The 18089-nt window shown below is 40.1% G+C and overlaps 1 long non-coding RNA gene across 14 annotated transcripts in view; it reads right to left on the bottom strand.

The window, feature by feature from the left end:
• LOC140608117 (uncharacterized) overlaps nt 1-13168 on the bottom strand; it is an 88136-nt gene extending 74968 nt beyond the window's left edge. For 13 of the 14 annotated variants that reach the window (XR_012010110.1, XR_012010108.1, XR_012010104.1 and 10 more), the window contains exons 1-2: nt 13047-13168; nt 12848-12949 (exon numbers count right to left, since the gene is read on the bottom strand). This is a non-coding gene — a long non-coding RNA (uncharacterized lncRNA). The other variant, XR_012010099.1, reaches the window with a different exon arrangement.
• Between the last annotated feature and the right edge of the window lie 4921 nt (nt 13169-18089).

The following is an 18089-nucleotide window of genomic DNA, read 5'->3' as shown; positions in this document are numbered from 1 at the left end:
AAAAGGGGGTGGGGGCCTGCTGGTGAGGCAGCGTTGGGAGACACTGAAAAAGAGTGCTAGATTTTGCGTTTATTAGAAGGGGGTTTGGCAAGATTGGTGGAGGAGTTAGATATGGAATGTGAAGGAAAGAGAAGAGTCACGAAAAACACATGCCTATGCCTGAACTCCAGCAGTGGAGGTGGCCTCAGTTCTTTCCCAGAAGATACTTCCTGCTATCACTTCTGTTTTTTCAGTTCTCAGGTACCACCACACATTCTGGAAGCCCAGTGGTTGTGATGTCCAGGCTTAACCTGAGATCCTTGCCTTGGGAAATAAATAAAATTCTGGACACAGCCAAGTTTGTGTCGGGAGGCAACCCAGGAGAGGCAAAATCTTCCAAGCAATAAAGATTCCTGACCTAGCAACCAGCCTGTATGTATCCTTGTTTAACGTGAAAGGGCAGAAAATACGGCAGTGGTTCCCCAGCCCCTAATTCCAACTGACTTACACAGTTTTGTCCAGCTCACGAGCATGATGTTAAACATCAGTATGAGTATGAAATCTGGAACCCAGTTCTAAGACATCTGGAGTCCCAGTTAAAGAACTGGTCCCAGCAATTATTTCCTGGGTTCTATAGCATTTCAACCCAATCACTGCTTTTATATACGAGCAGAGAACAAGTCCTGGAGTTTTCCTGACATGAAAATCACGTAAGGGCTCTGCATGTAGGGTGCCATTTTATAAATGAGAAATGTGAATAAAAGTAAATCTTTATACAGCTAGAAACAGTTCAGGGGCAGTTTAATGGGTGATCAGCCCATTAAACAGCCAATACTTTATGATGGCTCAGATCATGATCTCAGGGTCCTGGGATTGAGTCCCATGGTGGTGGGCTCAGCACACATCAGGGAATCTGTTTTAGGATTCTCTCTCTCCTTCTGCCCCTCCCCTTGCTCTCTCTCACTCTCTCTCTAAAATAAATAAATCTTAAAAAAAAAAAAAAAGTCAGTTCAGACAAGATGGTATATACCCATTCTCTAGACACCTCCCTACTAAGCACATGTATAAAATAGGAAAATGGTGCTAGGGGCACCAAAGGAGACCAAAATATGGCAAGGAGGTGGCCAGCTGATTTGGGAACCCAGGACCTGAGGAACAAGACAGTGGTGAGGCATCTTGCATCCCCCTGCTCAAAAGAAAAAGGCCACCCAGAATCTCCGATCTCCAATTTAGCAATAGAAGGCCTCCCAGGACATTCCTCCCTGGAAAAGACCGGAGACTCTCTGACAACAAAGGAGGATCATTGGAGGCCCACCAGAGATGGCCAGGAGGCACTCTCCTTCCTAGCAGGCCTCACTCTCCTTTTCTACCAAGATATACCCAAGGGCTGGCAGGAGAGAGCCAGCTACAGTAGGCAGCCAGTCCTGTAGCCTCTTACAGTCTAAGACCCTCTTTCTCCACCCAGAGACAAAGGTGGTGGGAGAGGGAAGAGAGAAAGGGCAGTCCCAGCAACCAAGCTGATGGAAATAACATGAAAAAAGCTGATAAAAACTAAAGAGCTAAAACAAACTTTAGTTCATAAATGATTCTGGTATTTTTGCAGCTAAGGATTAATAGGATGATATGGTAGGATTGAGCTGTGGAGCCAATAAAAAAGGTCTCCATAAAAGATTTTATCTAGAAATTGAGATGCCCGGGTAGGGTTGCCAGCAGTGAAAGCCCTTAACCTTAGCTTTATATTTTAAACACAGGCAGATTGAGGTTAAAATGAAATACACAATTTTATTGGAATACAGGAGCAAGAAAGAGACATTGGTCTGTACAAAGCTCTAAACTGAAATTTGATTTTCAGCTAAGGTGCTTTGGGGGAATACACATAAAAAAAGCTTTCAAATAAAACTGAAATATGCTTTTGAGTGACAGCTCAGGATAGGAGACCCCCTAGCTGCATCGAGAAGGCCTTACTATTACAAGCCAAATTTAAATATGAAAACAGACCATTTCATTAATTAGGGCAGAATTCAGGGTCCTGGGGATATCAGAAAATTTTTAACCAAGATGATCACTGAAAAGCTTAGGAAAGTTCCCAAATCATCCATATCTGCAGCAATAAACAAAACAAGTTCTGCAGTCTTCTAAAACAAAGCTAGAGAAACAAGAAGGGTGAGAGGGTAATTCATCAACATTTGGAAGATAACAAAAGCTAGATGCTACCGACTGAATGTTAGTGCCCCTCACCCCCAAATTCCTATGTTGAAATCCTAACCCCCAATTTGAAGGTAAGGCCTTTGGAAGGTGATCAGGTCATGAAAGTAAAGCCTTCATGAATGGGATTAATGTCTTCTACCTCATGAGGTTATAGCAAGAAGACAGCCACCTATGAACCAAAGAAGTGAGTTCTCATCAGACATAATATCTGTCAACACCTTAGTCTTAGCCTTTCCAGCCTCCAGAACTATGAAAAATAAATTCTTTTTTTTTTAAGATTTTATTTATTCATTCATGAGAGACACACAGAGAGAGAGAGAGAGAGGCAGAGACACAGGCAGAGGGAGAAGCAGGCTCCATGCAGGGAGCCCGATGTGGGACTCAATCCCAGGACCCTGGGATTACACCCTGAGCCAAAGCCAGACACTCAAACATTGAGCCACTCAGGCATCCCAAGAAATAAATTCTTGTTCAAGCCACTCAGTCTCTGGTATTTTTGTTATAGCAACCCAAATAGACTAAGGCATCAGATATGAGAAACTGGTTAAAGATTAATTCAAAAATGTGAAATATAACATCCCATATGGAGATGCTGTACAATCAGTTCCTCACTGAAGGTCCCTCCACAAATGACCTATTCAATAAATAATGGGGGGAAATTGGTTCTTATGAGAGCTTTCAAGAAGAGAATTCCCCTAATAATACTCAGATGATTTTATTTTTTTTATACTTTTGCATTTTTCCTTTGAGTACCCCATAAGATGCTTTTAAAACAAAAATTTTAACTAACATAATCTTGTTGGATACATTCCCTTCATAACAAAAGACTTACAAAAATCCATCAAACTACTGAAAAGACAATGAGGGCCAGGAAGCAGACTGCTCCCTGGAACATCATGAAGATGCTCAGTTATCACCTCTCCAACAACCTCCTACGTGGATTCCTCCAAGTGTCTTGTCTTAATTCCTTAGTGTGAGGCATAGGAACTAAATCTTTAAACTGTAAAGAATCTCTAGCTTGTTAAAGACATTGTGCTAAGGAAACAGTTTAGGTAATCTACTAGATTAAAGATGAGCTTTAGGCTTATTTTTTTTTTTTGCAACTCTTTCTTGATTATAAAAATAGTACATACTCAATATTAAAAACCTTTGAAAATGCAAAAAAGTATAGAGAAAAAATAAACAATCCTTCACATATAATGTACATGATGTCTACAGCTAACAATGCTATATATTTGAAAGTTAAGAGTTGATCCTAAGAATTATCATAAGGAAAAAACACGTTTTTTCCTTATTTGTATGTACATGAGATTATGGATCTTAACTATATTTACTGTGGTAACCAATTCACAATATATAAAAGTCATTATGCTGTAACACCTTAAACTTACACAGTTCTGTATGTCAATTATATCTCAAAAATGGAAGAAAATCGGTTAAAAAAAAAAACCTTAATCTTCCCATTCAGAGTTAAATACATTCAAAACTGCTTTTCATTTCTCTAGCATTTTATCTCTGAAGACATGCCTTCTTTCATTTTCATATATTTTTAAAAGATTTATTTATTTGACAGAGAAAGCACAGCCAGGGGGAGTAGCAGAAGGAGAGGGAGAAGCAGGCTGTCCACTTTGGGAGCCTGATGCAGGGCTTGATCCCAGGCCCCTGGGATCTTGATGTGAGCTGAAGGCAGACAATAAACCGACTGAGCCACCCAGGTGCCCCAAAGACACACCTTTTTTTAAATTAAAATCATGTCATTTGAAAATAAAATATCCTGTTTTCTCTTTTATTTGCATTTTATTTTCCCATATCAGTAAATACTTTTCAAAACATGATTTTGAATCATCACATATTATTTTATCTTATAGATGTACCATAATTATTGTCCTTATCACTGAATCGTTAGTTTACAATCAATTTTCTCTATTAAATGTTGTACTGAACATCCTTATATACAAATCTCTTTTCTACATCTCTAATAATTTCTTTCTGATTTATTCACAAAATTGAAATTGCTGGGTCAAAGAGTATAATTTGTTTAAGGCCATGGATTAACTGACACACTACTTTTTCACACTACTTTTTAGAAAGATGTACTAAATTATACTCTACTCAATCATGTGTAGGAATACTTGCTTCACCAGATGCTTAAAAGAACAGATTCTTAACAAATTTGTGGGTAAGCTTCTGCTTCCACAATTAGCTGACTAGACTATAAAACCTCCTACCTGAGAATAACCAGTAAATATATTAAAAGAAATATTCTTAAAGACATGAGACTTAGGGTACCTGGGTCGCTCAGTTAGTTGAGCGTCCAGCTCTTGATTTCAGCTCAGGTTGTGATCTCTGGGTTCTGGGATCGAGTCTCACATCAGGCTCCACAGGGAGTCTGCTTGTCTCCCTCTGCCCCTCCTCTTCCCTGCCCTCTCTGTCTCTCTCACTGTTGCAAATAAATAAATCTTTAAGGAAAAAAAAAAAGACATATGAGACCTATCAAGAAAAATGAAACTTGCAAGGAAAAAGATATGGAAGAGGAGAATAATTTTAAAAACGTAAATTTAGGGTCACACTCAGAGTTATGGCTATTACTGACATTGAAAATGAAAGTGTCTGAGAAACAGCTCAGAGCCTGACAGAGTAGAGCTTCAGCAGTCTCAAGCTGAGGGGTCAAACTTGGAAATAGCTAAGGAGGCTGGACTCCAGTAAACACCCTAGGCTTTCAGGATTGGAAACCTAAAAGGCCCAAGGTTTAAGGGTGAACCAGAAATAGACTACACCTCACAAACACTTAAATCCAGCTTGATTGGATTAAGGTGATCAGTTCCCTAGCCTAAATGCCTTACAGAAGCAAAATAAATCCTCTCTGGAAGAAGACCACATAATCCAGAGTCACAAATCACCTCCACCATTTTTCATACAAAATGTCTGACGCTTAATAAAAATATTACTAAGTATGTAAAACTAGAGAGGAAAACATGAGGAACAAACCATTAAAGCAGATCAACAACAAAACAATCCAGAAATTATAGATGTCATAGACTGATATGTTCATGAAACAAGAGAAAAGTTAAAACTAGAAAATATTAAAAAGGAATTAAATTAATATCCTAGACTGAAAATATAATTAGTGAAATTTGAAACTCAATAAACAAACAACCTAAAAAAAAACCAAACATCTACTAACAGATGCATGATAAAATGTGGTACATTGGCACAACGTATTACTCACAAATAAAAAGGAATAAAGTGGAATATGGATGAATCTTGAAAACACTGTGCTAAGTGAAATAAGACAGCCACAAAAGACCACATATTGTATGAAAAGTCCAGAACAGGCAACTTTAGAGACAGAAGGTAGACTAGTGGTTGCCTGGGGGTAGGCAAGATGGGAGATTGTGAGAGGATAGCTAAGGAACACAGGGTTTCTTTAGGGGTTATATAAGTGACCTAAAAATAACTGCAGTATTATTTATGAATCTCAGAGCATGTACTAGAGAAGCAGGGATCATTGGGAGACTTTTCCAAAAACAAAAAAGATGTTAGGCCCCATCTCCTTCCCCCACCTCCCAACCTATATACCTAGACAACAGCAGCACCCAGCACAGCACTGACACCCTCCACCTGAGGCACACCCTGCGCCTGACTTCTTTGCAGACACGGCTCCTCCAGCTAGGCCTCAGCTCTAGGTCTCCTCTGACAAAACACTCAGCAAATCTTTTTTCTTTTTCTTTTTTTTTTTTAAGATTTATTTATTAATTCATGAGAGAGAGAGGGAGAAGCAGGCTCCTTGCAGGAGCCAGATGCAGGACTCGACCTCGGATCTGGGGATCATGACCTGAACTGAGGGCAGATGCCCAACTGCTGAGCCACCCAGGTGTCCCAAGACTCAGCAAATCTTGTCAACGCAGTATGCCCCACCCCAGAGCTCCTCTGTGGATCTACCCACTCCAGCCTTGAAGCAGCAATTTTCTAAAGCAGCTCAGAGTCCCCTCTCACAGAAGACCTGCACAAACCTTGCAAATACTGTAGGCCCCAGCATCCACCTACAGACCTGCCCCCTCCAAAATGGCCATGGCCAGAGCCCATCCAAAGTGGCACCACAAGCCTGATACTGTGTAAGCAGCCCTTACAGGGACCAGCACCGCTCCAAAATGACTCCTGGCCCAGGGAGAGGAAAAGATAACCACATACACACCAGTCCAACAGTAGACCCAATAGTAGGCTGAGGGCAGACACCTGGTAAGACTGAGACCCCACCCACCAACGAAAGTTTCTAAAGGGACAACAAAGGGAAAGTGCCCTGAAGTTCTAACTAGGGCATCTCTAGCAAATGCTTGGTCTGACTCAACTAAGGCTCAAAGCAGAGACACTTTCTTAATTGGCAACTAAGTGGTCAATTCTTAGTTTTAGCTCAGGTCCTGGGATCAGACCCCATGTCAGGCTCTGTGCTCAGTCCAGACTCTGCTTGTCCCTCTCCCTCTCTCCTCCCCCCACTTGTGCTTGCATGTTCTCTCACCTGCACACTCTCTCTAATAAATAAATATTTTTTAATAAATAAAATTTATTTTAAAATTTTAGTCGGCAGCCCCAGACTGGCCTACTAACAACAACCAAGAACAAACCCTGCATGCAACATGCAAAGAGAGCCATTACAGATGACTAAAGACAGAACATGGGCTTAGCCACAATAGTAAGATCAGATAACACGTCCAGGAGACACTCTTGATGAACAGGGAGTGAACAGGGAACCTGGCACTCCTGAGCACTACAGGGCCTCTTTTTCATAAGGCCACAACTTTCAGGGATGCTGGGTGGCTCAGTGGTTAAGTGTCTGCCTTCAGCTCAGGGCGTGATCCCAGGGTCCTAGGATCGAGTCCTGCATCAGGCTTCCCACTGGAAGCCTGCTTCTCCCTCTACTTGTGTCTCTGCCTTTCTCAGTGTCTCTCATGAATAAATAAATAAAAATCTTAAAAAAAAAAAAAAAAAGGTCACTACCTTCAAGAGCCAGAGACCTAACTGACTTTCCTAATGAGCAGAAGCAGGAACAGAAAGTTAGACAAAATGAGAAGACTGAGGAATATGTCCCAAATAAAAGAACAGGATGAAATGACACCAATAGTCATAACAAAACAGATAGGTAATATGCCCATAGGGAATTTAAAGTAATGGTCATAAAAAAAAAATAAAGTAATGGTCATAAAGATACTCATTGGACTTGAGAAAAGAGTGAAAGACCGCAGTGAGATTCTTACCAAAGAAAGAGAAAATATGATAGTCAATCAGAGATGAAGAACTCAGTAACTGAAATTAAAAAATACACTAGGGGGAATCCCTGGGTGGCTCAGCAGTTTAGTGCCTGCCTTTGGCCCAGGGTGTGATCCTAGAGACCCGGGATCGAGTCCCACATTGGGCTCCCTGCATGGAGCCTGCTTCTCCCTCTGCCTGTGTCTCTGCTAATCTCTCTCTCACTCTCTCTCTCTCGGTCTCTCATGAATAAATAAATAAAATCTTTAAAAAAATACACTAATGCAAAAATGGATTGATGAATGGATTTTAAAAATGTTGTATATAATGGAATATTATTCAGCCATACGACAGAATGAAATTGTGCAAGTTGCAACAACATGAACAGAGCTAGAAAGTATGCTAAGTGAAATAAACCAGAGAAAGACAAATACCATATGATCTCACTCATAAATGGAATTTAGAAACAAATAAAACAAATGAATAAAGAAAGAAATAGTGAGAAAGGGAAACCACAAAACAGACTCTTAACTATAGAGAACAAACTGATAGCTACCAGAGGGGAGGTGGGTGGGGAAATAGAAGAAATAGGGGGAATACTTTTTATTAAAGTAAATTAATTTAAAAAGGGTACACTTTAAAAGATTAAAGAGTACACTTACCATGGTGAGAAATACAATAAAACGAAAAAAAAGGTAGAATAAGATGTATTGACTAAACAAAAAGGGGTAAGAACATGGAAAATACAGAAATACACAGAAAGATATCTAAAGAATTATATGGAATTGATGAAAAGTCTACCACACCTATAACTGGAATTTCAGAGCAAAATAGAGCAAAAGTAATAACATGAGGAAATAATGATCTTGAACGTCCAAAATTGAAAACTCATCACCATGAATGTTGATTCAAAACAAAGACAAATATTATGCCACAAATTTGAAGGGATTTGGGACAGGTCCAACAAGAATGTGCCACTTTGGCAAGCATATTATTTTAAGCTGAAGGCAACTGAAATCCTGTGGGCTCAAGAGAAACTTCCGCCTCTCCCTTAACTACATAGAAGAATCTAAAGTAAAAGGTCTTTAGAGAATAAGGGTAATCACAAAGATAAATTTTATCTGAGTGACCCATTTGTACGGCAGGGCAAACAGCTAATTGCCAAACATCTGCTCCTCTTATCAATAAAGTGAATTCTATTTCTTTCCTCTGAAGTCTCAGGCCCCTATTCCCTTCTTTTTAGAGTTCAGAATGATATATATGTCTCATTTTGCCTGACTCTCTTTGGAATTTCCATGTTTGTGTGGATTCCCCACAGGTATACTACTAAACTCGGTTTTTCTCTTATCTGTCTCTGTCAATTTGATTCTTAGTCCAGCTAGAAGGGCCATTGAGGGGACAGCGTTCTTGATCCCCAACACATTCAAGAAGTTCTATTAACCACAAGAAAGATACATGGAAGGAAGTCCTACATAGATATACCACACTAAAACTTCTGAAACTAAAAATCAAAGAGGAAATTATAAAAGCAGAAACAGAAATTCTCCTTATAAATGAAAACAGCAGATTCACTCTACAGGAAATACCAAAAAGTATTCTTTAGGCTCAATGAAGTCAAGGGATGCCAAAAGTTAAACGACCAAGAAAACTAGCGAATATATCGGTAAATGTAAAAGAATATTGATTCTATGGAATAATATCTTTTAGGATTTCAAATTTATAAAGAATTAAAATACATGACAACAATATCATGTAAGCTAGTAGAGAGGATAAGTGGATTCAAAGTATGTTAAAGCCCTTATATTATCTGAGGGGGATATAAAGGCATTAAGTTTCTTTTACTTTTTAATATGTCAAGAATTTAAGACAATCACTAAATGAATAGAATATATAAATATTAAGGAAATTTTGAATTATCAGAAACAATTCAAAGGAATCAGTAAAGGTTAGAAAAAGAAACATACCAAGTAAGAAAACAGCTTTCACTAAGATGTACCAGTAACTACATTACATCTATACTGAACCTCAATTAAAATACAAAGATTTGTAAAATACATAAATCAAATGCAGCAATATACTGCTTATAAAAAGCAGTTATTAACTATAAGACCATTTAAATATTGAAAGAATAGAAAAGTCAGACCATTTGAAGTCTAAACAAAGGAACCTGCTGTAGCTTATTGCCCATCAGACAGGTGAGCAATGAGGCAAGAGGCATCACCAGAAACAAACAAGGATGTTTCCTTTTTTTTTTTTTTCTTAAGATTTTATTTATTCATGAGAGACACAGAGAGAGAGGCATAGACCTAGGCAGAGGGAGAAGCAGGCTCCATGCAGGGAGCCCGATGCGGGACTTGATCCTCCAATCCAGGATCACGCCCTGAGCTGAAGACAGACACTCAACCACTGAGCTACCCAGGCATCCCAACAAGGATGTTTCTAAGATTCACTGGGAATCTTAGAAACAATATATACAATCCTAAAACTGTATGTACCTAATCTACATTTGTATGCAAATTATATGTAAAGCAATAAAGACAGAAGTAAAAGGACATGTAAAAAAACCTCATAGTTATAGAGGTGACTGGCTGGCTCAGTCAGTAGAGCATGTGACTCTTGATCTCAGGGTTGTGAGTTCAAGCACCAAAGTGGATGTAGAGATTACTAAAAAATAATCTTTTAAAAAAATTCAGTCATAATGAGACTGCAACACACCTCTCCCAATAACTGAAGAACAAGCAGACAATAAATCAGTAAGAATAGAGATATAAACAAAAGGATTACAAGATTTGGCCCAATTGACAGAATGAACATTTTTTTCAAGTATACACATATTATTTACCAAAACTAATGATATGCTAGGCCATAGAAAGGATCTCAAAATTTCAAAGAAATAAAACCATACAAACTACGTTGCCAGACCACTGGGAAATTAATCTAGATATGATTAACAAAAATAACTGGAAAATATGTTTGGAAATTAGGAAATCCAATTCTAAATAACCCATTGATCAAATAAGAAATTACAATAGAAATTAGAAAATATTTTGAACTAAATGGTATTGGAAACATATCAAAGTTTCTGAACTGCAGTTAAAGCTTGTGTAGAGGGAAATTTGTCCTTTAATAGTAAAGAAAGACTGACAATTTATGTGAGCAAACACTCAGGAAATTATATATATATATATATATTTTAAAAAAGCAAATGAATAATAAAAGAAAATAAATTATTGAAATAAACATCCACACAAAGGAGAAACAAAGACAAACTTTCTTTCACTAAACTAATAGCGTAGCTCAGGAGTAAGAAAACCTTTTCTGTGAAGAGCCAGATGATTCTTTTCTTAGTCTTTGCAAGTCTTATGATCTTTGCTCAACTTTTTATCTGGCGTTGTGGTGTGAAAGCAGCCAAAGATAATATATGAATTGGTGTGGTTGTGTCACAATAAAACTTTATGAACAAAAACAGGCACAAGGCTAGATTTGCCCCCCACAACTGTAGATGAGCCCAGAGGAAGAGTACAGGGTGTGTGTGTGTGTGTGTGTGTGTGAGAGAGAGAGAGAGAGAGAGAGAAACACAAACAAGAATTAGAAATTAAAAAGGAGACCTCATTACAGGTCCTACATTAGAAAAATTGTAACAGGAGTAACAGCTTACTATGAATAAGTTTGGGCTAATTAATTTAAAATTTTAGATGAAATGGACCCTAAGGGAAGCTCAACTTTCTAAAACCAAATACGAACTACAAATAGTTCCTTATCTATTAAAGGAATAAATCCATAATTAAAGGCCCTCCTTCAATGAAAATCCTAGATCCAGAAGAACTCACCAGCCACTACCATCAAATATTTAAGAAATAAATTCTAACAAATTCCGTAGAGCATTAAAGAATACCTTCCAACTCATTTCACGAGGAAAGCTTAACACGGACACCAAAACTTGCCAAGGATGTTACAATAAAGGAAAATTAGAGGGCCATCTCTCACATTTACATAAAAGCAAAAACGTGGGGATCCCGGGGTGGCTCCGCGGTTCAGCGTCTGCCTTCAGCCCAGGGCCTGATCCTGGAGACCCGGGATCCAGTCCCATGTCGGGCTCCCTGCATGGAGCCTGCTTCTCCCTCTGCCTGTGTCTCTGCCTCTCTCTCATTCTGTCTCAAATAAATAATCTTTAAAAAAAAAAAAAAGAGTAAAAGCAAAACCTTACACAAAATTTTAGCAAATCAAATCCAGCAATATACTGAAAAGATGACACAGCATGAACAATTTACGTCTAAGCGCGAAAATAATGTTTTAACGTTCGAGGAAAAAAAATCGATGTTTTAATAAAGAAAGCGTAAAATAACCAATTGGAATAAAAACCACCTTGCTCCCAGGTGCAGGATCAGCAGCTCAGCTACTTCCAGGCAAAGGGCTCCTGGCTGAAGGAACTAAAGGACTTAACAAGCAGCTTTGATTAACAAGCTCATCATGAGGCCACAGGAGCAAGAGTCTCCATGAAAACAGGTCCTCTTCCCCATGGTCAAAGCTGGATCCATCAGGCACACCTGAGACGCGCTCACAGCCAATCATCTACCCTCCCAGGCTGCTCTTCCTGACATTTCCCGTGGCTGTTTGTTACTTGCAGGCTTGCAGTCTTCCAAGCAACCCCCCCCCCCTTTAGACTGTCCACATTTTGGGACTTGCTAGCTAACAGGAGGGGAATATTATCAGACAATAATTCTGCTTTCCATCCAATATCCCGGTTCTCACTGGACACCTGCGGTTGGAGGTTACTTGGATAAGGGGGTATCATACCTGTGCTTTTACCATTACGGTCCTGAAAATGTGCGGAAGTAACTGTGCAGAAGGGCACAGAAGCGTCCCCTCATCTTCTAGCCCTAAAATCAGTATCTTTCTTATTCTTTCTACATGACCTTTTTTTTGTACGCTGAAGAATATTTTGATTACATTAATTATAACCATGTATATGCAATATATAATATATAATATATATAACAAAGTAGCTGCTCATTTTGCTACTTTTTTTAAAAAGTATTCAAGGGCAGCCCGGGTGGCTCAGCGGTTTAGCATCTGCCTTTGACCCAGGGTGTGACCCTAGAGACTCAGGATCGAGTCCCACGTCAGGCTCCCTGCATGAAGCCTGCTCCTCCCTCCGCCTGTGTCTCTGCCCCCCCCTCTCTCTCTCTCTCTCTCTCTGTGTGTTTCTCATGAAAAAATAAATAAAATCTTAAAAAAAAAAAAAAAGTGACACTTTGGAGGACAGAGGGTGCTCCGAATTTAGGGTACGCTGGGCAAGGCCTCTGAAGCATACCATAAATTTTCCAATGTTACACCTAAGACACGAGCTACTGTCACCAAAAATAAAAAAATAAAAATAAGAAAAAAACCACAAAAATACATGTGTAGGACTTACTGTACTCCGTACTCAAGCCATTTGCTAGTTTTCAAGGTCCTGCTACTCTCACTCTGAAAAGTGATGTGCCCTGGCAGCAGCGTATCAGTTCATCCGCATAATCTAAGAAAAAAAGAAAGAAAGAAAGAAAGAAAAAAAAATCCGAGTAGGGAGAACTCCCAGAAAAGGCAGCCGCGGCTGCCAGGGCGGAAGTACTCACCTCGCAGCCAGAAGCCGGAAGTCTCCCCACGCGAGGAGGGCACTAAGCACCCGGAAGCAGAAGACCCTGGAGGCTCCTTTAGCAGAGCTGCGGCAGCGCCGCGAGCCGGAGGCGGGGGGAGGGGGGGGCGGAGCCAATGCGCGAGAGAATCTGCTTCCGGTGTCACCGGAAGGAAGAGGCCTCCCTCCGGAGGGAGACTCCGAGCTAGGCCTGCAGTGCACGCGCGCGTTGCCTGAGCTGAGCATGCGCGATGTCCAGTCCTGCAACCGCTGATGTGGGCTGGGCTACCTGCCGGTTGGGTTCCTGGGAATTGGCCTGGCGGGTCCAGGCTGATGGAGGGCTGCGCAGGGAGGCCTTCTCGGCCCCTGCGTCACCTTGGCCTCCAGGTGCGTGCCCTGTGCGCAGGCCCTTACGCCGACCCCGCTCCAGGCCGGGTCATTTCTAGCACCTGCCGACCGAGTGTTCACTTGCCATCTGGTTGATGAGCCACAGGTGCCCGCCAGGGTGCCACCCGCCCACATCAGCCAGCGCCCGGCACCTCCGGGTCTACCTCCTAGCCCACCAGCTGGCCGGGCTATGTCGGAGTCTCATCCTCCGTGCGGTTGCTGAGCTCCCAGGAGCAGGCGTCAGCACCGGCAGTAAATTTCTGGATTCTGGGCCTGCACCTGTTGCTAGATGTCAAGCCTCAGGTGGATGGAGGTGGCCATCTGTTGGTTGCCTCGTGCCCTACCCAGCCCTTCGTGGCATGTTGGATTGGAGGGATGCAAAAAAGCTGGAAACTCCTGGAAGACCTCATCCGGGAAGGGAAGCTGGCACATAGGAAGTGGTGGCTCTTCCCCATTTATATAATTTGTAAACTGGGTGATGACTTCCCCAAGAATCATAAACATCCTATAATCCTTTTTGTTTGTTTGTTTTTGTTTAATGGACTGCAATCCTTAATTAGTAACCCAAGACTTGGGCTTTAACAGTTCAGGATGTTGTGAGGGCCTCATGGACTGGGCTGCTGAAATCAAACAGGTGCAGTACTGAGGTCTGACCTGAGAAAGCTATGAATTACCTCATTTTATCTCAAACATACATTTATTTTCATTCTTCAGTAATGTAGAGAAGAACTTGGGATTCTACAATATCTATAAATACACGAACTCCCTTTTTATGGAGCTTTTTTACTGCAATTTATTGGATGGCTTATTAACCTGTTAGGATATGGTTTCTGAGTATCTTCTTATTTTTAACACTTGGAGGGTGTCTTGAGTGTGAGACCTGTAAAGCAAATGAAATCTTTTTTGTCTGTTTTAAGCTGTCATGTCATATACTCATCTTGCTCTATTTCCACCTCCCCCAATAAAAAAAAAAAAAAAAATTCTGTAAAGTGTCCATTTCATGCCTGGAGTTGAGGTGTAATAAACCGAATCACCAAACTGATCATAGATAGATACACTTAAGGGCAGCTTATTATTTAGTAATGTATCATTTGCATCTGATTTGAAATGATAGCCTATATCCTACATTAATAATGTTTTAATATATAAATTGTCTTAATTATCTGGGAAGCGGTCTTTGCATTAAACATTTTGAATTTATAGCAGCGTGAGATCTTTATAGTTTAGCAAGATAAAGGAAACCACCTTTATAGTCTGTCAGTTTCCCTTGCAAACTGCTGATATTTTCTTCAAGATAACTTCAGGGTCCACCTTGTGTTGTACACATAAAACATTTTCTGAACTACATATAATATTTTCTATGGTTTGGTTTAGAATCTTAAAAGTTCAAGTTCCAACCTTCTCTCCCTGCCCTTTAACATACCTTTTTCATTTTGATATATTCTAGCATTTTAGAACAGTGTAAAATGTAAATGCTTTTATGTTGCTTACTTACTAAGCAGCATTTTCATGAAATTGTCAGTAGTCTGCCAAAAATGCAATATGTACAAAAAATTAGCAGTAGAAATTTGGTATGTCAGTATGCACCAAGAGCAAATTAAAAAATACATGCTTTGCCTTGTCAAAAGGGGCTACTCTCCCACTGATTGTTACACCCAGGCCCATTATTATAGATAGATAGATAGATAGATAGATAGATAGATAGATAGATAGATAGATAATTTAAGAGAAAGCAGAAACCACAAATGTAAATGTAAAATCTCTGTATTTCTAGTAAACAAACTGTGTTTGTTGGGAGATGGGGGTGGCTTAAAACTACCATAGGCCAAACAAAACCACTACAGGCTATATTTTCTCTGCAGGTCACCAGTTTGCAACCTCTGGTATGGACTCTTAATTTATTATAAAAGACTAGTAGTTTAACAGTCAACTTCAAAATTAAGATATAATTTTTCAGTTGTGGAATTCATTGTAACTTTTTGCAGTTCTCTAAACAGGTATGCTTAAAGTATGATATACCCTTCTCTGTTATGAGATGTAACAGGCCTCATTGCTGTTTTCCTCAAGGGGTAATGGAAATAAATGTCTGAGACCTGGAGGGAAGAACAAAACAACAACAACAAAAATCAGTGTATTTTACCACATTAACAAAAAAAGACAAAATACGATCATCTCAACAGATGCAGAAATTTAACATTCTTTGATGGAAAAATTAAAGAAACCTTTTGTTAACAAAAAATAAAAGAGAATATCCTTTATCTGTTAATATAAGTACTAGGGATGTGATATACAACCTGATGACTCGAGCTAACACTGCTATAGGATATGTGGAGAAGCTGCTAAGAGAGCAGATCCTAAGAGTTCTCAGCACGAGAATAATTTATATATAACAGGAGGCTTCCTGAATGGGAAAGGGTGAATGAACCTCGCAGCCTTACTCTTCTCCCCTTAGGATCTGCCTTCCTTTGGGGCTCTTTCATTTGCATTACTGCCATCACCACCACGACATCAGGAGCTGCGGCCACCCCGAAAATATGCCCACCAAAAAGAGATTCGCTTTCCACCAACCCTAACAACACGGAAAAGATGCGATCACCAATTTAGTCAGATGAAATAGGACAGCTTGTTCCTTCCACAGTCAAAAGGGATTTGGTGATGACTCCCCCAGTTCACGAGTTCTCTCTGCTGTGGATTCTTGTCCCCTCCAGGCAGCAAGACAATATTGATCCCATATTGACTCTCTCTTGCAGGTGGTCCCACATCTGTTCTAAGCAGAAACACTCCAGGATATCTTGCCCCAAAGAGCTATGAGAATTCTTCCGGATAAATCACCTCTTTTCCAAAAAATTAATACCTGAGAAGCCCTTCTCTTCTAGGGAGGCATGCCAATCCCGGTTTTAGAGGAAAGGTAGTCTCATCTCCATGGTCTTAACAGGACAATCATATGAGTACCGCATGTTCCACTTAGGGGGAGGTGGGATGATTCCAGGAAGATTCTTTGTTACGTGGAACTATCCTAATAACTAACATGACACGCACTAAACAACCCCTAGCCACTGCATCTAACAAAGATGACTCCCCAATTTGCATATGTCTCCTAGGATCCACAACTGAGAAGCACTGAGGATTTATATGTAAACTTATCCAAACCCAACCCTTCAAAGAGGTGGATAAGTTTTTCCAGTTTTTTTTTCTTTGAGAAATAATTGATATATATCACTGCATACATTTAAGGTATATAGCATGATGGTTGGTTTACGTATCTTGTGCAATGGTTACCTCAGTAAGTTTTGTTAATATCTAGCATCTCATATAGATACCATAAAACGAAAAGATAAGAAAAGTGTTCTCGTGCTGAGAACCCTTAGGATCTGCTCTCTTAGCAGCTTCTCCACATATCCTACCGCAGTGTTAGCTCGAGTCATCAGGTTGTATATCACATCCCTAGTACTTATTTGCCTTATAACTGAAAGTTTGTGCCTTTCAACCACCTACCTTGGATTCCCCCTCCCCAACCTCCTGCTACTGGTAAACACAAATCTGATCTCTTTTTCTACGAGTTTGTTAGGATTTGTTTCCAGAGTCCACATATAAGTGAGATCACACTGTATTTGAAAGACATGGATACTTTTGCCTTCAATACCATGCACTTTAAAAAGAAAAAGAGGCTATTTATTTGGTTTCATGTGCAAAGAAGGAAATAGCACCATCAAATACCTTCCTCCTACTCCTCTGCCTCTGCCTTCAACACAAGATAGATTTGCCAGCTGATGGATGTGGTGTTAAGTGACCATTCTTGAACTATGATATGACGCTTCTAGAATCCTATTTTCAGTTGCTTATTCCTTTTTTTTTTTTAAGATTTTATGTATTTATTCATTGGAGACACAGAGGGAGAGAGGCAGAGACATAGGCAGAGGGAGAAGCAGCCTCCTCTCAGTGAGGCGATTCAGGACTTGATCCCAGGACCCGGGATCATGACCTGAGCCAAAGGTGGATGCTCAACCACTACCAGGGGCCTTTTCAGTTGCTTATTCTATAGGCAAGATAAAGGGGTCAAGTCATGACATCATCTGAACAAACAGCCCAAAGGAGCCTTCTGAATCAGGAGCACCCCAAAACTGAGCCATCTTCCAGAGCCCTCCTTCCTGCCCGGCTCTCCACGGCCAGCTCCCCACTGGCCCATATCCCCCAAGGTCCTCACTGAAGATTTGGGCCCTTGCTCCCAGGCCTTTTCAGAGAACAAAACTTCACTGTTATTAAATCAATTGATTAAGTGATTGTAACATTTAGTAATTAGTTTATTAACAGTGAGAATTAAAACACTCTTGTCACCAGAGTATAGTAACACGTCTGATTTAGGTATGTATAAAAGCTTTCCTAAGGCAGGACATTTTCAATATAACTTTCACTTTTCTTCTTCTTTTGATGTGAGATAGTTCATGACAATCCTAACAATATTAAGATACCAGAGCATGAAGTACTATGAGGACTGTTTTTTATCTTGCATCACTTTACTAATCCATGTGACTGTACCAACATGTGTTATTCCTCCAGACTATCATGAACGACTTTGTCAAATGTCAGGCTAATATCCACAAGTACCCGTGTGGCATTCCCCTAATCTAGCTAATATATTAACTTTTTCAAGAACAAA

The sequence above is a fragment of the Canis lupus genome, chromosome 17 (genome assembly GCF_048164855.1).
Source record: "Canis lupus baileyi chromosome 17, mCanLup2.hap1, whole genome shotgun sequence".
NCBI lineage: Eukaryota > Metazoa > Chordata > Mammalia > Carnivora > Canidae > Canis > Canis lupus.
This window is presented reverse-complemented; position numbering and strand designations above follow the sequence as displayed.